The sequence below is a fragment of the Mobula hypostoma genome, chromosome 6 (assembly GCF_963921235.1).
Source record: "Mobula hypostoma chromosome 6, sMobHyp1.1, whole genome shotgun sequence".
NCBI classification, from domain to species: domain Eukaryota; kingdom Metazoa; phylum Chordata; class Chondrichthyes; order Myliobatiformes; family Myliobatidae; genus Mobula; species Mobula hypostoma.
Window position 1 is genome coordinate 142,783,613 of NC_086102.1, and position 27,595 is coordinate 142,811,207.

At 41.1% G+C, this 27,595-nt stretch overlaps 1 protein-coding gene across 5 annotated transcripts in view; it reads left to right on the forward strand.

Moving 5' to 3' along the window:
- Window positions 1-27,595, forward strand: part of LOC134348459 (diacylglycerol kinase beta) — a 579,084-nt gene that overhangs the window by 194,256 nt on the left and 357,233 nt on the right. Inside the window, exon 1 of one of the 5 annotated variants that reach the window (XM_063051882.1) lies at window positions 5,755-5,866. The exons of the other annotated variants lie outside the window; for them this stretch is intronic. The gene's annotated coding sequence lies outside the window, so the exon portion shown is untranslated. Of the gene's footprint in view, window positions 1-5,754; window positions 5,867-27,595 lie in introns of those variants that run through there. 5 annotated transcript variants of the gene reach the window in all.

Sequence of the window (27,595 nt, forward strand, 5' to 3'; positions counted from 1 at the left end):
CCACACCCCGCACTTCCTGTTTCTACCTCCTACCCAAGATCCACAAACCTGCCTGTCCTGGCCGACCTATTGTCTCAGCTTGCTCCTGCCCCACCGAACTCATTTCTGCATACCTCGACACTGTTTTATCACCCCTTGTTCAATCCCTTCCGACCTATGTTCGTGACACTTCTCACGCTCTTAAACTTTTCGATGATTTTAAGTTCCCTGGCCCCCACCGCTTTATTTTCACCATGGATGTCCAGTCCTTATACACTTCCATCCCCCATCAGGAAGGTCTCAAAGCTCTACGCTTCTTTTTGGATTCCAGACCTAATCAGTTCCCCTCTACTACCACTCTGCTCCGTCTAGCGGAATTAGTCCTTACTCTTAATAATTTCTCCTTTGGCTCCTCCCATTTCCTCCAAACTAAAGGTGTAGCTATGGGCACCCGTATGGGTCCTAGCTATGCCTGCCTTTTTGTTGGGTTTGTGGAACAATCTATGTTCCGTGCCTATTCTGGTATCTGTCCCCCACTTTTCCTTCGCTACATCGACGACTGCGTTGGCGCTGCTTCCTGCACGCATGCAGAACTCGTTGACTTTATTAACTTTGCCTCCAACTTTCACCCTGCCCTCAAGTTTACCTGGTCCATTTCCGACACCTCCCTCCCCTTTCTAGATCTCTCTGTCTCTGGAGACAGCTTATCCACTGATGTCTACTATAAGCCTACTGACTCTCACAGCTATCTGGACTATTCCTCTTCTCACCCTGTCTCATGCAAAAACGCCATCCCCTTCTCGCAATTCCTCCGTCTCCGCCGCATCTGCTCTCAGGATGAGGCTTTTCATTCTAGGGCGAGGGAGATGTCTTCCTTTTTTAAAGAAAGGGGCTTCCCTTCCTCCACTATCAACTCTGCTCTTAAACGCATCTCCCCCATTTCACGTACATCTGCTCTCACTCCATCCTCCCGCCACCCCACTAGGAATAGGGTTCCCCTGGTCCTCACCTACCACCCCACCAGCCTCCGGGTCCAACATATTATTCTCCGTAACTTCCGCCACCTCCAACGGGATCCCACCACTAAGCACATCTTTCCCTCCCCCCCCTCTCTGCATTCCGCAGGGATCGCTCCCTACACAACTCCCTTGTCCATTCGTCCCCGCCATCCCTCCCCACTGATCTCCCTCCTGGCACTTATCCGTGTAAGCGGAACAAGTGCTACACATGCCCTTACACTTCCTCCCTTACCACCATTCAGGGCCCCAAACAGTCCTTCCAGGTGAGGCATCACTTCACCTGTGAGTCGACTGGGGTGATATACTGCGTTCGGTGCTCCCGATGTGGCCTTTTATATATTGGTGAGACCCGATGCAGACTGGGAGACCGCTTTGCTGAACATCTACACTCTGTCCGCCAGAGAAAGCAGGATCTCCCAGTGGCCACACATTTTAATTCCACATCCCATTCCCATTCTGACATGTCTATCCACGGCCTCCTCTACTGTAAAGATGAAGCCACACTCAGGTTGGAGGAACAACACCTTATATTCCGTCTGGGTAGCCTCCAACCTGATGGCATGAACATCAACTTCTCTAACTTCCGCTAAGGTCCCACCTCCCCCTCGTACCCCATCTGTTACTCATTTTTATGCACACATTCTTTCTCTCACTCTCCTTTTTCTCCCTCTGTCCCTCTGAATATACCTCTTGCCCATCCTCTGGGTCAACCCCCCCCCCCTTGTCTTTCTTCCCGGACCTCCTGTCCCATGATCCTCTCATATCCCCTTTTGCCTATCACCTGTACAGCTCTCGGCTCTATCCCTCCCCCTCCTGTCTTCTCCTATCATTTTGGATCTCCCCCTCCCCCTCCCCCTCCAATTTTCAAATCCCTTACTCACTCTTCCTTCAGTTAGTCCTGACGAAGGGTCTCGGCCTGAAACGTCAACTGCACCTCTTCCTATAGATGCTGCTTGGCCTGCTGCATTCACCAGCAACTTTGATGTATGTTGCTTGAAGTTTCTAAGCATGTTTATAATTTCAATGCATTTCCTCAAGCATTAGTAATTAAAACAGTGATAATATTAAAAGCCACTGCGACTCTTCATAGTCTGTGAAACTTTAAAATTGAAGTGCTTGATTCATTGCCAGACAATTGAACGTGTGCATTTTCCTTTATATATTGATGAAATAGCAGATTATTTTTGTAACTTCGGTTTATTTTAATATAATGATGGTCTGTATTTCTTTACTTAGCAGACACTACCTTTGGAAGTTACATTAGCATAGTGTCTGGTGTCCAGTGAATGAATCAGTATTTGCAAGGGGTGCTGCCATAGAAATATTTGAATATCACTACTTCTACTCTTGTTGCAATCGAAAGTAATCACTTATCATTGAATATTCCTTTGTAGCAAAAACTTTGTTCACTTACGTATGTAGCTATAACTTTAAACATTTAAGTTGAATGCCTCTATTAATTACTGTGGAGGTCATAAACAACATGTGAAAATTAAATACTTGCGGTATGTTCTTTATTAGCTAAAATAAATAACAATTGGTTGTTATTTCTGTTTTAATTATTTAGTTTGTTTCTGTTCATATGCTGCTTGTGTGAGACTAATAAGCAGCACAGAAGATGATCAGCTTTCGCTGTAAGCAAAGCCATTTTAAACTTTTTGGCTAATGAACCAAATTTTGTTTATAAACTGTAAGTGAAAAGCACCAACATGATTTTGCCTTTAAAGTTTACATGGTTGACTTTTGACAATTACTAAAACTATATCGGGTAGACAGAAAATTGTGAATGAAATTGGCCACTTTGATTCAAATATTCTGAGAATTTTGTCTTAAATGATTCTGGGATTTTTGCCTCCAATAGTCCTGTCTGGTATAATCACTATATTCATTATTCATTGATTTTCCTGACAACCGTATTCCTACCAAAAAGATTCCTGTCAAGTTTCATTTGTTCCATGCTATATTGGCCATTTCCAATAAAAATTTAGCATAATATCAATCTTCGTTAAAATATAATCAACAGTTTCTGTTTTGTGTGTGTAGCTTTTGTTTAAATATGTTTACGTGTCTTTGCCATTCTTGTCCACTTTATTTTCTGGTATTTTCTGAAATTCATTTTACTTCTCAGTAACTTTCATGTTTATTTCTAAATTATAGATAGTTATGGTTCCACTCTACACTGCCTCACTAGGTGATCTTCCTGCTTTGGCCAATACTCCTCTAATGAGTATTTATTATTTCTTCCTCCTGTTAAACCAGTTCCTTATCTTTATCTGCTGGAAGGTATTAATTTGAATCTTACCTTTTGGAGTTACTTAACAGTGTTACAAATTGAACCTTGCAAATTTAAAGGTTTTCCACATTCTCATTGGGTTGATATTCCCTTGTGGAAGTTAAGTAGAGATATCTCTCAAACCATGCTGATTGTAGCTGTATGGATTCTCCTCGGGCTTATTTCTGATGGTTAACTATAATATATTGGAGCAGATTTAGGCCATTTGTCCCATCAAGTGCTGCACTATTCGATCTTGACTGATTTGTTTCCCTCTCAGCCCCATCTTCCTGCCTTTTCTCCATCATCTTGAAAATAAATTCTAATTGATGCTGTTGTGTTCCAATGTAGATATCCATGCCTGCATCTTACCTTTTTTTTATAAAATTTGAGAAGACGTTAGTCTGCTTCATGTCCTATGGTGCATCCATTGTTTGAAGTGAATGGCCTTCTGCAGAATGTAAAGGCCTCCAAAACTACTTTATTCAACATCATTTATCCTCATGAACGTATTTGCTTTTAATCTGAGCATTGATTTCCATCTGATTAATTATGCTTAATTTATTTGGAAAGTAATTGAACAGGCGTATTTATTTCTTATTTCTGGTTATTTAGAAAATATCCACAATTCTTAGTTTCAAGTCTGTTTGCATTGTAATTTTTCACAGCATATGCTCTGTTGTTGTACTAAGCATCTTCTATGTCCTTGTTTTTATTACATTTTAGTAAATCTCTGATCAAGCTCTTCATCTTCCTCTTAAACACTTCTTTCTTCCTAAAGATTGCCCAGGATTTATTGTATCTTGGAATTCTTTGCTAATGTATTTAAATCATGTTTGATTTGCCTGTTGAATCAGTCCTGATTACTTTATATTTTATTGTCGCCAAACAATTGATACTAGAACGTACGATCATCACAGCGATATTTGATTCTGCGCTTTGCGCTCCCTGGAGTACAAATCGATAGTAATTATTAAAAACTTAAATTATAAATCATAAATAGAAAATAGAAAAGGGAAAGTAAGGTAGTGCAAAAAAACCGAGAGGCAGGTCGGGATATTTGGAGGGTACGGCCCAGATCCGGGTCAGGATCCGTTCAGCAGTCTTATCACAGTTGGGAAGAAGCTGTTCCTAAATCTGGCCATATTAGTCTTGCATAATCAGAATTTTATCTTTTATAAAGGTATGTTTGAACTGAACTCTCTGTAACATTGGACTAATCCTAATGATGCATATTGAAAACTGCTTCACCTGGCACCCAAGGACAAATTTAAGGAGAGAGATTTCTGCTTTCTTTTTATATTGTGTTTTGCATTTTTAGTGCTTGGAGCTAAATATTTCAAAATAATTCCATTGCACTGCTTCAAAATAAATGTGACCTGCCACTCTAAAAACTTCAATATCTTTGGCTTTGTCTCAAGATTTTGTATAGCCAAACACCCAAGCAATCACATTGTCAATTTCGCTGACAAAACAGTGGTAGGGCTTATCACCAATAATGGTGAGATGACCTACAGAGAGGAGGTGGAGGATCTTGCGGCCTGGTGCCAGGCAAATAGCCTTTTCCTCAATGTCAACAAGACAAGTATCGATTTCAGAAAAATATCACACTGCTCACATTTCACTTCACATTGGTGGCACAGCAGTGGAAACTTTCAAACTCCTGGGAGTGCATATCTTGCATAACTTCTCATGGTCCCAGAACACATTATCCACAGTCAAGAAAGCCCACCATGTCTATCCAATTCCCATTAGGGAAGAAGATATGCAGCATTCATGCCGGAACCATCATACTCAAAACAGTTAGTTCCCTCAAGCTGTCAAACTGATCAACAGCTCCATCCATTAACCCACCCCACCACTGCAACTTTATCATTTCCTATCAGTCAGTCACCATATGTGCAAGTACTCCTGTACTTAGCGTCACTTTCAGTCAGTCCATGTATATAAGCTAATCTTATGTATTTGTATTTATCATGTTGTTTATTGTGTTTTTATGCTAAATCAGATCCAGAGTAACAAACATTTTCTTCTCCTTTACACTTGTGTACTGATGCATGACCATAAACAATCTTGAATCTTGAAGATATTTAGTACAGCTGTGTTAAAGTGACCATTTTTCTGAGGGAGTGAATGTCTTTTTTCATAATCCAGGTGGCTTACTTGGATTTTTCTGGCCGTAAGCCTTCCTATGATCCAGACACGTGCCACTAATGCTTCACAGTGCGTCATGTTGGACTTTGAATTTGCATCTGGGGTACATCGATAAGACCTTTGGTAATTAGGACTGCTGCATTCTTAATGCTTTTCTATGCGCTAGAATGAGACTGTCAAAATCTAAACGGTTATATTTTTATAACTCCTTCAGAATTTGTTGCAAGCTTTATAAATTCCATCAGCATCAGCCAGTTTGCAGAAGAAAAGTGTGATTGTTGCAGGAAGCAACTCTTTCATGCCCCTTTTTTTTATGTCATTTGGATTGCCTCCAGACCCAGTTAATTTGAGCTTGGGAAAGAAGCCAGAATTACTTCATAATTGCACATTGGAGCTCTAATACTTCACAGTACAGATGATGCCCTTTGCCAAGGAAAAACAAGTATGTTTAACATATAGTCTAGTTAACCAAATCTGAATCTTTCCTCTAATGTTGTTACATTGCAACATGAAATACATAAAGAAACAAATCTTTCTTTAAGGTCTAGTTGATATTGGCCAATTCTGAGTGCAGAGATTTGCTTCTCTTCAATGTAGAGGTTTGTATTGCTCAAATCTTAAACATTGTCACAGGAACAAACTTTGCCACTGCAGAAAGTTAAATGTTGTGAGGCTTCAGTAGTCTTGCTCATTATTTGTGAGCCTACTTTAAAATAAATATACAACAATGATTTACTTTTGATTTTCTTCTCCCAGAAGATAGATGTTGAAGTAAACTATATGACAGTTGACAAATGTGAAATAGCTATTTTGCAAAAAAAGCATAAATTATTAATGTTTTAAGAAAAGAATCAAGTTATACAATTGGTTCTTATTTGAATGGTAATGTAAACAGTTATTGTAAAGAAAGATGCATTAAATCAGCACTAATGAATGAATTCAGCTAAACAGTGGTAGTGTTTCCATGTTTATGACATAGTTAGATTAAACTTATGTTTCTTTATTTAATAGAGGTGCAAGTCCCGACATAGAATGCAGTGTAGTTCTTTTTTATTCAGGAGGGGGCTGTGGATTGTCAGCATGTGTTTTCCACTTTTAATTACCCTTGAGAAGGTGGTGGTGCTGTGCTTCCTAGAGTCACCACAGTTCATTTCAAGAGCTAGCTGCCACAGTGCTTTCTGCTTTGGAGTTCCAGGTTTGTGACACAGTGGCAATGAAGAAGCACTGATATATTTGCAACTCCAGATGGTGTGTGATTTGGGGGTAAATTTGGAAGTGGTTTTGTTTCCTCTTTCCTGATGTCCTTGACCCTCTGGGTGGCAGAGGTTGCTCATGGGGAAGTGTTGATAAAGCCTTGTTGACCATCTTGTATACACTACTGGTCCAGAGTACGAGTGGTAGAGGAAATGAAGATTTAATTTGGACTATAGAATGGAGTTCAAATGGGCTGTTCTGTTCAGAAGTACCAACTGGCACCTGTGTGCTACAAATGGGATTTGTCATGAACTAGCCAGTGCCTGAATGGGATGTTCCGTATTCTGAGAATCTGGTACTAGAATTGATTGCTCAGTTGTTGGGAGCATTCCATTCCTGACCTTATGATGGAAAGAAAGACACTGATGAAGTAGCTGAAAATGGTTGGAACCATGATGTAAGGTGGGCGGAGGGGGGGGTTGCAGATGAGCAGTTTTGTTCCTATTGTTCTTATCTCCTGCAATGAAGTCTTATGGAAGAGATGTCCAAGCACCACGGTCATCTTCCTCTGAGGCATGACTCCAACCAGCCAGATATTTTTCCTTTGATTCCACTGACTTCAGTTATATCAGTATTCATTTACTGCATGCTCTATTAAATGCTGCTGTGATGTTAAGCCACTCTCTCTTCTTCCCTGCTGTACAGATCTTCAGTCAGTGTTTGGTGAGCGATGTGATGTGTTCCCCAACAAAACTCCAACCGGCCATTGATGGGCTGGTTATCTCTCAGGCATTACTGGATAGTTTTCCGTGTTGATGAATAGGTTCCTAATGTACCTACACAGGGACAGCTGAGCTGGCGATGCAGTTATTCCTGGATCATGTTTATAACAGCACAAAAGGGATTTATAGAGTCATAGAGTCTTTCAGCCCATCACAATCATGCCAACAGTTTCCCCATCTCCACTAATCCCTTTTGTCTTCATTAGGACTGCAACCTTTTATACCTTGTCATTTGTATTTGTCATAACTATTGTATTTGATTCCACCACCACATCTAGCAGCCCACTCCAGACATCAAGCACTTCCTGTCTTAAAAAAATAACATATCCAGTTCTCTATAAAGCTGATTCATCTTAAACCTATTCCTGTTTGTTTTTGATACCTCAATTCAGGAAAAAGAATTTAACTATCTACCCTCTGCCTCTCAATGTTGTGTACTTCTTTCAGATCATCCATCAACCTCTTCCACTTGTGGAAGTAAGTAGTCCTTAATCCTGCCTATAGGAAAGGAGAAAAATCCAGAAATTATTAAAAGGCAACTTACATTTCTAGAAGTTAATTTTATTAAGTAAAATGAAGGAAGATAACAAGCTATTCGACTGTATTAACCTTTCAAATCAAATGAAAGAGGTTGCACTACTCTGCCTGTTAATGCTTGCATGAAGTCACCTCTGATTTAGACATTGCAGTGTGCAGTCGCAAAACCCAGGACAACCCTGCCTTGCATGCAGGATGCAACCGTCAGTCTCTGTGAAATTCCCTGGGGAAAAAAAAAGTTGATGTACATATTACTGCAATATTTACTACACCAAAAAAATACTGGGAATTCAGTTCGTTTATTCACATACATGATAGTTGAAGATTGTCTTTTACACATGTTTTTAAAGTTACATCCATCCTGAAATAGTTACTTTATTCGCTGTTGATATTAGCTAATTTGTGTATTTACAAGCTAAACCAATACTGGTATAACAACATTGCATTTTTATAATTCTAGTCATCCATAATTATAATAATGAACTATTATAATTATACCAGTATCAGAGGAAGGATAGGGAAGCTTTGGAAAAGATAGAGAGAAGTTTAGCTTGATGGATTAGAGGGCATGAGCTATAAGGACAAGTTAGACAAACGGGTTATTTTCTCTGGAGTGTCAGGGACTGATCACCATGAATACTCAAGGACACCTTAAGGTGAGAGGAGAAAGTTTAAGGAAGATGTGTGGGGCAAGTTTTATACACAGCACAACATGTTTGGAACAGGCTGCCAGGGTTCTGATGGAAGCTGATATGACAGGGACATTTAAGAGATTTTTAGATAGACAGATGACTGAAAGGAATGGAATGATATTGGCCATCTGCAGACAGAAGGGATGTGTTGCAGCATCCAGTATACTCTGTTTAAACAGTCTCTGTTAGGTCAAAAATCTAGACCCAAAAGGCTCAGTACGTGCACGTAGGTATTTTAAGAGGCAAACCTCACCGTAATAATATTCTAACTGAATGTTGCCCATGTGAGTTGGAGCTTTGTTGCAATAGTAATTTTGAATATATGAATATAAAATAAAAATGGTCCAAGTCGGAGAGATCAGAAGTGGGAATGAGATAGAAAACTATCATGGCAGGCAACCAGAAGTTCAAGATCGGGCAGAAGTGTTCCACAAAGTGGAATCATTACAGTGGATTCTGGTTAATTGAGTCATCAGTTAATCAGACAGTTGCTTATTTGGGGCATCGCTTAAAGAACAAAACATAATCGAGAAAATTGCCAGGCTTTCCTTTGTTTATTTGGGACACTCATGACGCTTAATTGGAGTAGGTGACTATTGCCGGACAGCTTCTAGCTAGTGCCAGTCACGTGCACTAGTGTGGCCATTAGACACTACAGTGTGCTTAGAACAAACAGTTTTTAAATAGCGTCAGTTGTGTGTCTTTTGTATTCAAAAAGCAGCAATTTTTGTCACTGATTGTTAGTGAGAAATAAGCAGTAAAACTATTCAGAATTGTTTTGCTCACTACAGTTTCAAGCATTTAGGCTTGGAGATGCCAGAGACGGGTATCAATGATCTCTTGAAGGTTACAATGAAAATGAAGATTTGAAGGATGCAATCATCATTAGCATTGTATGAAGGCATTCTGTTATCTCAGCTGGGTGACTGCACTGATTTTGTTCATTGCATACACTGAGTGAATTCCTTTGTCAATAACTATTTGGAGCTGATTTATAATTGGATTTAAATTTGATTTAAATTTGGAGTTTTATAGTACTATAGTGCCATTGGTAGTACTCTCCTTTGTTCTGTATATCATTTAAATATATAATTTGTTACCCAGTTCGTCTTTTTTTATACCTACTCTGAGCTTCCTTTGCATTACTGACCAAGGCGAATTGCACCCACCCCACAGTAACCACTGTTCCACTCATGTCATTCTTAATTGCTTTGGTACTTAAATTGCAAGTGATTTTGAAATTATTTTTGTGATAAAATATTGTATTTACTGTGCCGTAGAAATTATTTAAATAACAAGAGAATTCTGTGCTTAGATAATTTAGAAGAGAAAGTAAAATTAAATTTGCTATTTTTTTATTAGAACAGTAAATTATTAATTTTTAGGATAAGGTGTTTTGTAGCATGTTGAGGAAAATATACTCAAAAGGTTTTCTCAAAAGTCATCAAAAAAGCTTAACAGTACAAACTTAATTTTCATGGTAATTGGGAAAATGGCAGTAGTAAAGCCCTATCTTTCTAAGTCCACAAACTTCATAAAAAGGTCAAGTAAATACTATAAGATTGTCATTGCAGGATAAAATGTAATGAAATAATACAATAATATATGCACTATAAAAGTTAATACATCTCAGTTTTAATCCTTGGTAGGCATTTTACTCTCTTGGTTTTCTAAAATTGAAGTTTATTTAAATTCAACAATACTACTCAGTCTGCTGTGTTTGCACTGTGGATGAATATTGATACTCCTTGTTAGATTCTGTGTTGCTCAGCAGGTCATGATCTGCAGGGATGTTATTAACTGTCCACCATCAGAAGGCATGACTCTGTCATAAACTGCTTGCTTGGCAAGGCTGACTGGTGAGCTGTCGAAGGAGATAGATTTGATCTTTGTTGGTACCAAAGTACAGCTTGGAATCGCATGTAATTGTTTGAGGGCACTAATTAAAACTTTCATTCCCTCACCAGGTTTGCCTTCCATAAACATCTTAATTAAATCTCAGCATGGATGTGGAAGTCATAGGTGTGTTACCAAAGGGCCACTATATTCAGACATACGGAAGCAAGGGAGGTTTTGCTTAGTCACAAACTCCCATCTGCCCAAATATCAAGGTCACAGTACACTTATGCAAGATGGTTTCAGGAACTCAGCAAGAGTGACTTTTCTCGCAAGTTGAATTTGAAAGCACCTGCTGAATATTACTCATATCCTCAGTCAGTTTGAGCAGAAATGAATAATCGGGGAATCTAAATCTCAATGGGGGAGTAAGGATAAAAGAAACTCCACAGAAAAATAAATCACTCCCTTATCAGAAATGCAGTAAGTGGTTCTGAAAGAGGATCAAAGGTTCTTATTTAAAATGTTGTGAAGTATTTTCAAAATTTGTTTGAACATGAGTTGCAACATGTTGGTTAATAGGCATTCTTGTTAATTTAAGGACAATTTAAACTGTGATAATATTTCTTGTTTGTCTCTTAAATTAAACAGCATGAATAATACATTAGAAATCATAAGTATTGTGAAACTTTTCAGTGCCACAATTTAGAGAACATAGTGCAGGTCAAATACACAATTTGTCGTCAGTGTGACATTTCAATTTCAATGTGATCAAACTAATTATGTTCTTTAAACATTGCAACATGTACAGAGAGTTCTTGGTATACTGAGTACAACTAATCACAGCAGGCTAATATTTTGGAGGAGTCATTTAGAAGTAATAACTTGAAGTGGTTTCTTGCTGTTTTTAATGAACAGTTCATTTTTTCATAAATTTAAGAAAATAAGGGATTTATTTTGTAGAGCACAATATTGTTAAATGAAAAGTTTGTATGTAGTGGTTAAACTGTATATAACGTAATGATAGTTCAATGGAATGTTTAAATGTTTTGAGTTAACAGTTTTACGCACACAGGCAGCAATTTTTTTCAAGTGCAGTGAGATTTATACATTCGTCACTAATTGTTTCAATTTGTATTACTTCAAAAAGTAGTCACTAATTTTTTTTCTTCATGGTTCATTACAATCCACATATCTTGCTGAAGTACACAAGTCAGAAAGTTAGCAACATTGATTCTTTTTCAGTGACATAATGACTCTCTGCTCAACTGACTCCATCCACTCCCGCCCTTGGGTGCTGTCTATTTGGAGTTTGCACATTCTCCCTGTAACCTTGTGTGTTTCCTTTGGGTGCTTTGGTTTCCGTCCATGTTTCACAGATGTGAGGATTTGTAGGCGGCAGGTGAATGGTAGATGTGAGGGGAGATTAAAAATAACATTCGTGCAAGGTTTGTTTAGATATTTACTTAGTATAGACTTGATGAGCCAAAGTGCCTGTCTCCATCCTGTTTTTTCTGTGTGAGTCTATACATCACTGCTGGACTGAGAGCAGGTTTGCAGAGCTTTAAGTGCTGCCATAAGTTAAGAAGCTCTCATCCCACATTATTGTTCAATATGCTGATCACAACAGAGGAACATAGTTGTTATCAGCATTTTTAAAGTTGGGAAAAGGATAATTAGCCAAGGTTCCAGGTCACCTTTCATTGACTTTTTGTTTGGCAGTATCCATGAATGCTACGTAAAGACCCCAGAGTATGATGTCTTTCAATATGAAATTTCCTACCAGTCCTCAGTTTCTCAAAGTTGGCCATTTGAATAAAATATAGGAAGCAGGTATTGTTACATGTTCATATGAGCAGATGTAACATTTGATGATCTTTCCCCTATTGAAGTCATGAACTATTGGATGTAATCTCAAAATGAAGGGTCAGTCAGTTGCTTAAAATCAAGATTATGAGTAAACTGATTAGTTTATTCTCTCCCCAGATTGTGAATCTTTGGGGTAATCTGACCCACAAAGTGTATTCAAAGCTGAGTTGGACTGATTTTTGACAACTGGAGAAACAAGGATTCTAGGGGCTGGGCTGGGAAATGGAGTTGGAGTTAAGGTTAAGGTCAGATCAAGCATGATGCTATTGAAAGTTGGGTTATTGGACTTACTGCAGGTCCCATTTCTTACATTGCTGTGGCGTGACATATACCCTTTATTTTATCATGTGGGGGAAAAATGGGAGTTTTAGTTTAGTTTATTGTGTCAGGTAATGTAATTGGTGGAAACATACATAATTGACAACCACTGACATTGAGGTGGGGTTTACTTTAAGAGGCTGGTCTGATGTGATGATGTAATTATGTGAATTACTGTTACCATGCTTTGCACTCAGTGTTTTGATTCCAATAAATGAGTTGTTACTTATTGTTTCTTGATCATTTAATGTCATTTATTTGCGAAAGCCTACATCCGATGCTCCAGGATGATTCTAGAGTTATTGGATATGTTGGGCAATGCAGTCGCTTTGAAACTGTTGGAGTTTTGGGAGAAAAATGCCATTGCTTGGTTTATACAAGCTGAGGCTGAATTTGCGCTGCGGGAAATCATAGTGGACCACACCAAATTCTATGATGTGACAGCGTCGCTCAGCAGTTCCACAGCATCGGGAGTAACGAGTGTACTCAATCACCCACCTGAACATGATAAATACCAATCGCTGAAAACTCACCTTATACAGACTTATCAGAGTCTGAGCACACCAAACAGTTGCTCTGCTTGCCAGGCCTTGGTGATGCTAAGCCGGCAGAGCTAATGGGCCACAAGATGTCCCTCCTGGGATATCACCATCCTTGTGGAGTTAAGAAGATGCAAAGCTGGTCTGGCTGCCTTTGTTGGCTTCAGTCTTCCCATAACTTAGAGAAAATTAAGCTCATTGGAACTAGGTTCAGAGGCAGTGGATTGTTTTAGCATGGGAGTAAAAGTAGTGCTGAGTGCTTTAGGTGCATGGGAAAACTGGCTCAGTAGTATAGACGGTGGTGTCAATTGGTGGCATGTGGATAAGGGAAAGGATGAGACTGATATGTCCTTGGAGATTTGAAGAACTGTTTCAGAAGTAAGAAAAATGGAATACTTTGTCATAGAAGTGTTTAATTTGGTAACAGTGTAAGCAAGTGAAAGGGCGGTGCTGGAGTGTGGTTTGTTTGGAGTTCTGCAAAACGTGCCTGTGGCAACCCTTTCAAACCATGGACCAGGTAGCAAATTCATAAATCTGAAGATGACATAATGGAGACATAATCACTTTTCATAAGTGCATTAAACTAGTTAACCAAGTTTTAAACTGGACTAAGAGTTGTTGGTCCAAATCAGCCATACTGAAGGGTAGAAGAGTAGAGTGGTAAGCACACTGTCAATCATCCAGAAGGCAATAAAAAGAAACAATGTTCCATATTTCAGTTAGCAAAACTATCATCCAGGGTTTAATTTGGAGTGGATGGAGAACTACAAAAATCTGACTGGAGAGAACTGGTGGGAAAGTTGACACAGGTCTAGAAGTGTTGATACGTTTCAGGGTGCTGGAGAGTTAGGAAATTTGGAAATGGGCCAGGAATTAGTCGGGCCAGTGGGGTCTGGGCTGCTTTTTATTGGAAATGCAGGATGGTTTTAATGATTTTAACCAAAGCTAAGATTATTCTGCTTGGAGTAAATAAGGTTGATGGGGTAGTTTTCATTTATGAATGTTCAGTTAATGAACTTTTGCTTTGGCACTGTTGAGTCTTCGGGCATTTCATAATTTATTACCTTCACTAAAACAGTGAATTCTGAAACCCCAGTTGTTCCCCATCCAGCTCTGGTGAAAGAAAGGGGCGAGGCAAATGGACAAGTGCAGCTGTCCAAATAAATTCATTTTTAGAGGCACTATTGATTACCTCTGATTCTCCAAGTGATGTCAAAATCAAGTTTATTATCATGTGCACAAGTACATTTATGCACAGGTGAAATGAAGAACTTAGTTTGCTGACAGTCAACACAGGTGCACCTCAAGGATGTGTGTGTAGCCCACTGCTTTACTCTCTACATTCATGACTGTGTGCCTAGCCCTAGTTCAGACACCATCTATAATTTGCCAAGGACACAACCATTGTTGGCAGAATCTTAGGGGGTGATGAGGAGGCATATAAGAGTGAGGACAACTTAACTGGTTTAGTGGTATTGCAACAACAACCCTGCACTCAAGTAAGATCAAGGAACTGAAAGTGGACTTCAAGAAGGAAAGTTAGGAGAACACTAACTAATCTTCATTGAGGAGGCAGCAGTGGAAAGGCTGAACAGCTTCAAGTTCCTGCATGTCAACAGGTCTGAAGATCTCTTCTGAGCCCAACAATTATGAAGAAGACATACCTGTGGCTATATTTCATTAAAAGTTGGAGGAGATTTGGTATGTCACCAAAGACACTAACAAATTTCTACAGTTGTACTGTGGTTGCATCACTGTCTAGCATGGAGATGCCAATACGCTGGGTCAGAAGAAGCAGCAGAGGGTTGTAAGCTAAATCATGGGCACTAGCCTTCCCACCGACAAAAGCATTCAATAGATGATGACTCAAGAAGGCAGTATTTATCACTAAGGACACTCATCGTCCAGGACATGCCTTCTTCTCATTGCTACCATCAGGGAGGAGTTACAGAAGCCTGAAGTTACACACTCAATATTTTAGAAACTGCTTCTTCCCTCCATTATTGGATTTCTAAACGGACCAATGAACACTACCCCACATTTTGCAGTTTTTTTTTCATTTCTTCCTGTAACTTAGTGTTTTTTATGTATTGCAATGTAACAATTTCTCAATATGTAGTATGTCGGTGACTATAAACCAGATTCTGATCACTTGCAGCAGCATCACAGGTTATTAAGCTTTATAGCTCTAAAATATAAAACTAATTGAAAGAAAAATACATAACAGGAAGATGTGTGTCTGATTCATTTTTTTTTACTTTAGCAAGGCATACACGTATCACGTGATGATGTACGCCATTCATGTCCTTTTACATATAACCTGTAATAAGTTATATGAACAACAAAGAATACTTTAATCCAACAATATATTTACAATATTACTCAAATATTACTGAAGTATTAAATAACACTCCTCCCTGCTTAGCTATAAACTCCAACTCAGTATATAGTGCATCTCAACTTATGTGTGTATGTATGTATGCATATCCTGACAAGGGAGATCACTCTGCTTGGCAGATGAGACCTGGCTGTGAAATAATCTTAGGTTCTGGGGTCTCCTTTGTTGTGGTTGATTCTGGGACTGCGGAAGTGGTTCTGACAGCTCTGAACACCTTTCTTCTGGACTTGTTGGCATCCCGAATGCTGCATGGTAAGCTGTTTATCTATCCCAGGACACCAGACCATACTTTGAGCTTTCATTTCGACCACCCCTAGATGACCGGCCTGTAGCTCCTCCAACACTTTAGCTCTCAGTTTGGATGGGACAATAACTTACAATCCCCACATAAGGCAACCTCCATTCTGGGCAAGTTCATCTCTGTGTTGGTAAAAATGGGTTAAGTGGGATTTCTGCTGCACATTTCAGCCATCAGGCTATGTAGACCTGAGACAGTGTGAGGTCTTTGTCTGGTTTCCCTTTGGATCATCTCTGCCATAACAGAGGGACTTTTGATTTGCATTAGGGAGATTATATCATGAGGAATGTCCTCTTTTGTAAATTTTTCAGTTATTTCCTTTTCCAAGGGTAAATGGGACAATCCATCAGTATTTCTATGATTAGTCATCCTCTTGAATTTGATCTTGTAATTGTGTCATCCAAGAAACAGAGCCCATCTCTGCATTCATGCTGCTGCTATTAGTGGATCACCGGTGGCTGATGATCAGTAACAAGGGCAAACTCGCTCCCATGCAAGTACTGGTTTAAACATTTTACACTTCAGGCCAGATTCATGGCCCCTCTGTCAATCTGTGCATAATATTTCCCAGCAGTGATAAGGGAATGTAATGCACAGGCTAGGGGGTGTTCAGTTCCATCACTCACGATATTTTACAAGGCTAAGGCAACCTTCACTGGATGATGTGCATTATAATGTGTGTGTACGGTGTCTGATGTCACCGTTTCCTTTATCTTTTTGAAAGCCACCTCACACTGCTTTGTCCAGTGCCATTCCTGATCCGTAGTAATGAGTTCAAGTGTGGAACACAGTAGCCAGGTTTGGCAGGAACCTGTTTCGTATAGTAATTGACAAATCCTAGAAAGAACCATAGCTGTGGCAAGTCCTGTGGCCTTTGGGGCATCCACCACTGCTTGAATTTTCTCGGCACACTTGTGTTATTCTTGGCCATCAAAGTAAGTGATGCTTAGATTAAAGAATTCACACTGTGCTCTGAGCCCACAATCTTCTAATCTTTTTAATACTGCCTTGCAATTTTGGAGAAATCCCTGTTATCCCTACCAGTAACCACGCTATCACCCAGATAACACTGAGTACCTGGGCAGCCTTGCCTCACCTGGTCCATAGTTTTCTGTCAGAGTGCAGGTGCTACTCCAAAAATAAGCCGGTTATAGTGTTAAAGCCCTTTGTGAGCGCTTATGGTGAGAAACACTTTGGAATCTCCATCTGTGGGTAAGGCTCAGCTAAATCCACTTTGCTGAAGTGTTTTCCTCCAGAAATATTTGCAAAGGTATTCTCTATCCTGGGCAGAGGATATAAATGAACATGTTAAATATTATATTAATCAGCAGCAGACATGCACATTATAATTATAAAATGAGTGGTCTGGTCTGTTAGTGGGATAAGGACTCAGTTTTCATTGGATTACGGTTTACTGTTCAGAATGTAGTAGGTGGTTTGATGAGAACAATGGGCTCAGTCCTGGTTAATTATAGTTCTGTATATTAAAAAGGCTGCTTTAGTGTTGCTAAGCTATAGTGATTAGGGTTTTGCTGAATGCTTGATGGGAAGTAGTTATTCTTGAACCTCGTGGAGTGGGATGTCAGGCTTTTCTGTGTTACTTGTCCACAACATGGATCTAGATCCTACACTCACTGTCCTTTTACCCGGGGTCTAGTTCCCAGATCACCTGTCAATTCGCAGGGGCCCAGTTCCCACACTGTGTGTGTGTGTGTGTGTGTGTGTGTGCGTGTGTGTGTGTGCGCGTCCCAGTCTCGTCAAAGTCAGTTAATTCTGTTGGCTGTGCTCACTGGAAACTGACTTGTTTGCCATGTGTTCTTTAACCTTAACTGCATCTTCTATCCTACACTCCCTTTAAATGTACTGTGTGACATTTAAAGAAAAAAAATGATAGACCATTGATAGATTAACTACTGCTAATACAAAAAATCTGCTAGTCTATTACCAGCAGAGTTCTGAGCGTGCCAAATTAAAGGAGTTTTACTGAACACTTAACATACTTTCCATAGTCTTAATGATGTACAAAGTGTTACTGAACTAAACACTTTGTGAAAGGAGCAAAATCTTTTGTAAGTTGAGGGAATACTTGCACGAGATCTTAATTAGATAAGATAAAATGGTGGGAAGCTGTTCCGATTGGCAAATAGTTCAAAGTCCAAGGGTACAGATTTAAAGTTTTGATAGAAGATTTGCGAGAATTTTTTTTTTGTTTTTTTGCAGATTGATAATGATCAGGAACTGTAACAGTAGTGGTAATAGGGAATTGGTTAGCTGCTTGAAAAGGAATAATTGTCAGGGCAGTTGGAAAAGAGCAGGAGAATGGAACTGATCTGATTGCTCTACCCCATTGATAAATGGCTGCTTTTAATACCATAATAATTCTATGATAATAAAAGTAATGGCCTCAACAGACAATTGAATAATATTGGATTCTATTTGTCTAATGTGGACTAATAAAAATGCCACATTGCATAAAACTGTTACTGCCTGACTTCTTTCCGCACAGTTATTTCTTTGGGTACTATTGCATGATCTAGAAATGGTCCATGTATTTCTACCCAACTCTCAGGAACTGGAAATCACACTGATCTTGCTCAGAGATGCTGGTAATTTAAGTTCTATTTGGAATTGCAGAGGAGCATTAAGTCATTGTCGTAAAAATAATTTTACTCAATACATCCAGCACCAATCTGGTTTGGCCTACCTGCCCAAAATATTTTCTAGATATTATGGGCAAAGAGAGTCCAAACAGCACCAAAAAATGATCAATCATTCATAAAATGGTATCGTAGCATAAATATACTTATGCACTGATTAAATGCTGTTCTCCCTTTGGCAAAAAGGGCAGTGTCTTTTAATAAATAACTTTTATTTCAACCATTAATCAGAGTTAGGCATACAAAGGCCAATGTCATAAAACCAGTCGGCTAGTCTGCTAACAGTGACTGTTTTCAGTTGGTATATTGATTAAAAAGTAGATAGCTAAAGGGCGATGCATGGCAATGGACTCAGTCTGGTATAGTTCGACCTCAGCAGAGCACTGTTGAAAATGGGGGCCACATGGAAATGAATCTCACGTGATCCTGTTACCTTACTATTGGATTATCTTTTACACTTTGAAATAGGTAGCCCAAAGGCTCCTTGTCTGATCAGCTAAAAAGAAGTACCTTTCGCTGGTAGGATCCATCATTAATTTAAGAGCAAACTAAGATGATACACAAAATATACTGACTTGGCATAAGGATGTAATTACATTGATTAAATGATGACTTGCCATGGCAGGGCAGGCAAGATATTTTTATAAAGGAACATGTCAAACATTATATTACTCAGACGTGCAAATTTTAGTTATAAAATGAGTAGTCTGGTCAGTTAATGACAAAAGGACTTTGTTTTCATTGGATTACGGATAGTTTATTGTTTAGAATGTAGTAGGTACTTTGATAAGAACAATGGGCTCAGTCCTGGTTAGTTACAGTTCTGTATATTAAAAATGAACAGTGAGCACAATTAAATATTGGTAATTCCATCACCCATCAGAAAGGTTTTCACCATGGATGTCCAGTCCTTATACACTTCCATCCCCCATCAGGAAGGTCTCAAAGCTCTCCGCTTCTTTTTGGATTCCAGACCTAATCAGTTCCCTTCTACCACCACTCTGCTCCGTCTAGTGGAATTAGTCCTTACTCTTAATAATTTCTCTTTTGGCTCCTCCCACTTCCTCCAAACTAAAGGTGTAGCTACGGGGACCCATATGGGTCCTAGCTATGCCTGCCTTTTTGTTGGCTTTGTGGAACAATTTATGTTCTGTGCCTATTCTGGTATCTGTCCCCCACTTTTCCTTCGCTACATCGATGACTGCATTGGCACTGCTTCCTGCACGCATGCTGAGCTCGTTGACTTTATTAACTTTGCCTCCAACTTTCACCCTGCCGTCAAATTTACCTGGTCCATTTCCGACACCTCCCTCCCCTTTCTAGATCTTTCTGTCTCTGTCTCTGGAGGCAGCTTATCCACTGATGTCTACTATAAGCCTATGGACTCTCACAGCTATCTGGACTATTCCTCTTCTCACCCTGCCTCTTGCAAAAACGCCATCCCCTTCTCGCAATTCCTCTGTCTCCGCCGCATCTGTCCACAGGATGAGGCTTTTCATTCTAGGATGAGGGAGATGTCCTCCTTTTTTAAAGAAAGGGGCTTCCCTTCCTCCACTATCAACTCTGCTCTCAAACGCATCTCCCCCCTTTCATGTACATCTGCTCTCACTCCATCCTCCCGCCACCCCACTAGGAATAGGGTTCCCCTGGTCCTCACCTACCACCCCACCAGCCTCCGGGTCCAACATATTATTCTACGTAACTTTCGCCACCTCCAACAGGATCCCACCACGAAGCACATCTTTCCCTCCCACCCCCCCCCGCTTTCCGCAGGGATCGCTTCCTATGCGACTCTCTTGTCCATTCGTCCCCCCCATCCCTCCCTACTGATCTCCCTCCTGGCACTTATCCCTGTAAGCGGAACAAGTGTTACACATGCCCTTACACTTCCTCCCTTACCACCATACAGGGCCCCAAACAGTCCTTCCAGGTGAGGCGACACTTCACCTGTGAGTTGGCTGGGGTGATATACTGCGTCCGGTGCTCCCGATGTGGCCTTTTATATATTGGCGAGACCCGACGCAGACTGGGAGACCGCTTTGCTGAACACCTACGCTCTGTCCGCCAGAGAAAGCAGGATCTCCCAGTGGCCACACATTTTAGTTCCACATCCCATTCCCATTCTGACATGTCTATCCACGGCCTCCTCTACTGTAAAGATGAAGCCACACTCAGGTTGGAGGAACAACACCTTATATTCCGTCTGGGTAGCCTCCAACCTGATGGCATGAACATCGACTTCTCTAACTTCCGTTAATGCCCCACCTCTCCCTTGTACCCCATCTGTTATTTATTTTTATACACATTCTTTCTCTCACTCTCCTTTTTCTCCCTCTGTCCCTCTGACTATACCCCTTGCCCATCCTCTGGGTCCCCCCCCCTTGTCTTTCTTCCCGGACCTCCTGTCCCATGATCCTCTCGTATCCCCTTTGCCAATCACCTGTCCAGCTCTTGGCTCCATCCCTCCCCCTCCTGTCTTCTCCTATCATTTTGGATCTCCCCCTCCCCCTCCCACTTTCAAATCTCTTACTAACTCTTCCTTCAGTTAGTCCTGACGAAGGGTCTCGGCCTGAAACGTCGACTGTACCTCTTCCTAGAGATGCTGCCTGGCCTGCTGTGTTCACCAGCAACTTTGATGTGTGTGTTGCTTGGTAATTTTATATATAGATTAGGTTATATTTTTTGTACATCTTCTAAAGGCCATTCCCAAGGTAGTCTAATCAGCTTAGGAGAATCTCTTTACAAGTAGGAGGAAAAGAATGAGATTTTAAAAATCAGGTTCCATTTCCCAAGTCTTACAACATGATGGTGCAAGGGAAGGAGCACAAAACATGCGAAGCTGAAAGCTTCCTCCCTTCTCAAACAAGAGAGAATCTGCAGATGCCAGAAATCCAACTAACACACAAAATGCTGGAGGAACTCAGCAGGACAGGCAGCATCTATGGGAAAAAATACAATCGGCCTTTCGGGTCCTGCTGAAGGGCCTTGGCTCGAAACGTCACTTGGGCTTTTTTCCATAGATGCTGCCTGGCCTGCTAAGTTCCTCCAGCATTTTATGTGTGCTTCATTCCTTCTGTAAGGTTTCAAAATCATGTGCAGAAATGTAGAAATTCATGTCCAATGAGCTTGGACTGCCTGTTAACTTAAGAGTTAATCATCTCCAGGTTTAGAATCAGAATCAGGTATATTTTCACTGACACATTGTGAAATTTATTGTTCTATGGCTGCAATACAATAGAGTACATAAAGAACTATTATTAAATTGCAATAAATGAATAATGCAAAAGAGGAATGATGAGGTAGTATTCATGGATGATTCAGAAATCTGATGGCAGAGGGGAAGAAGCTAATTTTAAAGTGTTGAGTGTGAGTTTGGATGTATGAGGGCTTTATTCAGCATGACAAGCAGACATTCTGGAATAGTCTCTTGGGAAAATCTCTCTAAACCCAAAGTAAATTAAGGTTTATTACTCTTTAAAACAAGGAGATAATAGCAAGTGATCAACTGCTACAATTATAATAGTTTAATTCAGCATTGTGGGTGTGGGCAAATGACTCCATAGAACTGAAAATATTCAGTGGGACCATATTTCAAATCAGAATCAGGTTTATTATCACTGGCATGTGATGTGAAATTTGTTAACTTAGCAGCAGCAGTCCAATGCAGTACATAATCTAGCAGAGAGAGAAAAAATGATAAAATAAAACATCATAATAAATTAACAAGTAAATCAATTATGTATATTGAATAGATTATTTAAAAATGTGCAAAAATAGAAATAATGTATATTTTTAAAAGTTTGGTAGTGTCCAAAGCTTCGAAGTCCATTCAGGAATCGGATGGCAGAGGGGAAGAAACTGTTCCTGAATTGCTGAGTGTGTGCCTTCGGGCTTCTGAATCTCCTACCTGATGGCAACAGTGAGAAAAGGGTGTTTTCTCACCTCCAGCACTCCCTGGGTGCTGGAGGTCTTTAATAATGGACGCTGCCTTTCTGAGACACCGCTCCCTAAAGATGTCCTGGGTACTTTGTAGGCTAGTGCCTAAGATGGAGCTGACTAGATTTACAACCTTCTGCAGCTTCTTTTGGTCCTGTGCAGCAGCCCCTCCATACCACACAGTGATGCAGTCTGTCAGAGTGCTCTCCACGGTACAACTATAGAAGTTTTTGAGTGTATTTGTTGACACGCCAAATTTCTTCAAACTCCTAATAAAGTATAGCTGCTGTCTTGCCGCCTTTATGACTACATTGATATGTTGGGACCAGGTTAGATCATCAGAGATTTTGACACCAAGGAACTTGAAGCTGCTCACTTTCTCCACTTCTGATCCCTCTATGAAGATTGGTATATGTTCCTTCATCTTGTCCTTCCTGAAGTCCACAATCAGCTGTTTCATCTTACCTACATTGAGGGCCAGGTTGTTGCTGCGGCACCATTCCACTAGTTGGCATATCTCACTCCTGTACGCCCTCTCGTCACCACCTGAGATTCTACCAACAATAGTTGTATCGTCAGCAAATTTGTAGACGGTATTTGAGCTATGCCTAGTCACACTGTCATGTGTATACAGAGAGTAGAGCAATGGGCTACGCACACACCCCTGAGGTGCGCCAGTGTGGATCGTCAGCGGGAGGATATGTTATCACCAATCCACACAAACTGTGGTCTTTCGGTTAGCAAGTCAAGGATCCAATTACAGAGGCCCAGGTTCTGCAACTTCTCAATCAGGATTGTGGGAATGATGGTATTAAATGCTGAGCTATAGTCGATGAACAGCAACCTGACATAGGTGTTTGTGTTGTCCAGGTGGTCTGAAGCCGTGTGAAGAGCCATGGAGGTTGTGTCTGCCGTTGACCTATTGTGGCGATAGGCAAATTGCAATGGGTCCTGCTCCTTGCTGAGGCAGGAGTTCAGTCTAGTCATAACCAATCTCTCAAAGCATTTCATCACTGTCAATGTGAGTACTACCAGGCGAGTCATTAAGGCAGCTCACATTATTCTTCTTAGGCACTGGTATAATTGTTGCCTTTTTGAAGCAAGTGGGAACTTCTGCCTGTAGTAGTGAGGGGTTGAAAATGTCCTTGAATACTCCCGCTAGTTGGTTGGCACAGGTTTTCAGAGCCTTCCCAGGTACTCCATCGGGACCTTCTGCCTTGCGAGGGTTCACTCTCTTTAAAGACAGTCTAACATCGGCCTCTGAGACAGAGAATACCTCAGCAAATTCAAACACCTTTATTGAGAATCCAGACACCCAGCTTTGCGACGTGGCTCCCTCTGCAGTCAATAGAATTTGTTTAATTACTGCTTGTATTTTACATGTGAACAAGTTTTCATCTTGAAGACTGGTTCTTGTTTTTATAAATGGCTGCAGCCCCAATCTGATTGAAAATGACATTCAAACCTAAACAACATAGAAACATAAAACATCGGTACTGTGCAAAGGGGAATTCTGTTAAACTCCCATTCTAATAATTCTTCATCTCCAGGATTAAGACCTGAACACTACTCTCTGATTTTATGGAAACGGGCCTGTCATAAGATATTGGAACAGAATTAGGTCACTGGGCCCATTGAATATGCTCTATCATTGGTGTTTCATTATCTCTCTCAACACCATTCTCCTGGCTCCTACCCGAAATGTTTGACCAACTAAGAGCCTACCAGCCTCTACTTTAAATGTACTCAATGACTTTGCCTTCACAGCCATCTGTGGCAATGAATTCCACAGATTCGCCACCATCTAGCTAAAGAAATTACTTCTTGTCACCGTTCTAAATGGATGCCCCTCTATTTTCAGCCTGCCTTAAACTCGCCCACAATAGGAAACATTCTCTCCACATCCACTCTGTCAAAGCCTTTCAGTATTCGATAAGTTTCAATGCAATTCCTCCACATTCTTCTAAACTCCAGCAAGTACAGGCCCGGACCCATCTATCATACGTTAACCCTTTCATTCCTGGAATTATTCTCATGAAGCCCCTCTGGACCCCCTCCAATGCCAGCATATTTTCACTTAGATAAGGGACCTAAAACTACACACAATACTCCAAGTGTGGTCTGAGCAATGCCTTATCAATGCCTCAGCATTTCATCGTCCCTTTTCTATTCTGTTGCTCTCAAAATTAATGCCACATTGCATTTTCCTTCCTTGCCACTAACTCAGCTTCAGAATCAGATTTAATATCACTGGCACGTGTCCTGAAGTTTGTTGTTATGCGGCAGCAGTGCATTGCAATGCATAATAAAAACAAAAACTAAATTATAGTAGGAAGAATATATTTAAGAAGTTAAGTAGTGCAAAAAATTTAAAAAAAAGTAGTGAGGTGGTGTTCATGGGTTCAATGTCATTCAGAAATCTGATGGAAGAGGGGATGAAGCTGTTCCTGAGCCGTTAAGTTTGTGCCTTCAGGCTCCTGTACCACCTCCTCGATGGTCCTTAATGATAGATGCCACCTTTTTGAGGCATTGCTCCTTGAAGAAGTCCTGAATACTGGATGCAAGTCAACCTTTAGGAAAACCTGCACGAGGCCTCCCAAGTCCCTATACACCTCTGATTTTTGAATTTTCTTTTGGGTTAGAAAATAGTTTGTCTTTATTCCTTCTACCAGAGTGCATTATCATACACTTCTGTACACGATATTCCATCTGCCACTACTTTGGCCATTCTCCCAGTCTGGCTAATTCCTTCTGCAAACTCTCTGCCCTTCCACGTACCTTTGTATCATCTGCAAACTTGGCCACAAAGTCATCAATTCTGTCATCCAAATCATTAACATATAATGTGAAAGGAAATGCTCCTAATACTGAGCTCTGTGGAACAGCACTGGTTACCAGCAGCCAACTGGAATAAGCCCCCTTTATTTCAACTCTTTGGCTCCTGCCAGTCAGTCAATTTTCCATCCATGCTAGTATATTTCCTATAGTACCCTGGGTTCTGTCCTGTTAAGAACATAGAACATAGAATAGTACAGCACATTACAGGCCCTTTGGCCCACAATGTTGTGCCGACCCTCAAACCCTGCCTCCTTGTCACCTTGTCAGAGGCCTTCTGAAAATCCAAGTAAACAACATCCATAGACTCTCCTTTGTCTATCCTGCCTGTTACTTCCTCAAAGAATTCCAACAGCAAGTGTTCAGTGCTGTCTACCAGCCGCTTACTCGCTGCTGCTGGAGGAAGGGGTGTGTGTGTGTGTGTGTGTGTGTGTATATATATGTGTCCCCTCCATCCCCTCTCTTTCTCTCTCCATCCCCTCTCTTTCTCTCTCCATCCCCTCTCTTTCTCTCTCCATCCCCCTCTTTCTCTCTCCATCCCCCCTCTTTCTCTCTCCATCCCCCCTCTTTCTCTCTCCATCCCCCCTCTTTCTCTCTCCATCCCCCCTCTTTCTCTCTCCATCCCCCCTTTCTCTCTCCATCCCCCCTCTTTCTCTCTCCATCCCCCCTCTTTCTCTCTCCATCCCCCCTCTTTCTCTCTCCATCCCCCCTCTTTCTCTCTCCATCCCCCCTCTTTCTCTCTCTCCATCCCCCGTCTCTCTCTCCATCCCCGTCTCTCTCTCCATCCCCCGTCTCTCTCTCCATCCCCCGTCTCTCTCTCCATCCCCCGTCTCTCTCTCCATCCCCCCTCTCTCTCTCCATCCCCCCTCTCTCTCTCCATCCCCCCTCTCTCTCTCCATCCCCCCTCTCTCTCTCCATCCCCCCTCTCTCTCTCCATCCCCCCTCTCTCTCTCCATCCCCCTCCTCTCTCCACCCCCCTCTCTCTCTCCATCCCCCTCTCTCTCTCCATCCCCCTCTCTCTCTCCATCCCCCTCTCTCTCTCCATCCCCCCCTCTCTCTCTATCGTCCCTCTCCCTCTCTGTCCCCCTCCCTCCCCCCTTTCTCTCTCCCCCTCCCCCCCTTTCTCTCTCCCCCTCCCCCCTTTCTCTCTCCCCCCTCTCTCCCCCTCCCCCTCTCTCCCCCTCCCCCCCTCTCTATTCTCCACCCCCCACCCCACTGATGCTGTCGGAGGGTGGTGGCAGAGCAAGGTTTTATCATCGTGGTTTGTGGATTGGACTCTAGTTCACATTATCAAGTGTTTCTAGTTTCTGGTTGCTCCTTTTTCTCGTTGCTATTTTGGGTGAATATGAATCAGAGTGGCCCACAGATAATGAACACTGAGTTCTGGGGGGGGGTTTGATTTTTTTCCTTCAATGAGTTCCATGGTTTTTCTTTGTTTCATGGCTGTCTGTGGGGAAGACAAATCCTGGGTCGTATACTGCATACATACTTTGATAATAAATGTACTTTGAAACTTGGAGATCATCCTACCTTATTCCATATACTGTTTACATTCAAATATAAAACCTTCAGTCCTATATTTATCACCCTTTTCAATTTTGACCCCATTTTGAGCTTCGCCTCATCCCACTGACTGTAATTTCGCCCTATCATCTGCCTGTCCTGCTTCACAGTCTCACTGCACACTGATTCGTCTTCTACTGCAACTGCCCTATCACACCGGCTCCTATCCACCTGCCATCTGAGTTTAAACCCTCACCAATAGCTCTAGCAAACATGCCCGCACATACTGATTCCCCTCAGATTCAGGTGTACCCCATCCTTTTTGTACAGGTCATACCTCCCCCAGAAGAGATCTTCGTGATCTAGGGATCGTAGCAGGGAATGATGCCAACTTTAGATATACTTTATTGTGGCTGCAATTAAATGCATAAAAGCATGCGGAGTTGTTGCTAAGACCAAACATCAAAATGGGGAAGAAATGTGATAATCTAAGTGACTTTGACCCATAGAGTGGTGATTGTTGGTGCTAGACAGGGTGGTTTGAGTATCTCAGACACTGCTGATCTGCTGGGATCTTCAGGCACAGCAATCTCTATAGATTACAGAGAATGGTGTAAGAAAACAAAAAGTGTCCAATGGGCGGCAGTTCTGTGGGCAAAACCATCCTGTTATTAAGGGACGAAAGAAAATCTGCAGATGCTGGAAATCTAAGTAACACACACACAAAATGCTGGAGGGATTCAGCAGGCCAGACAGCATCTATGGAAAAATGTACAG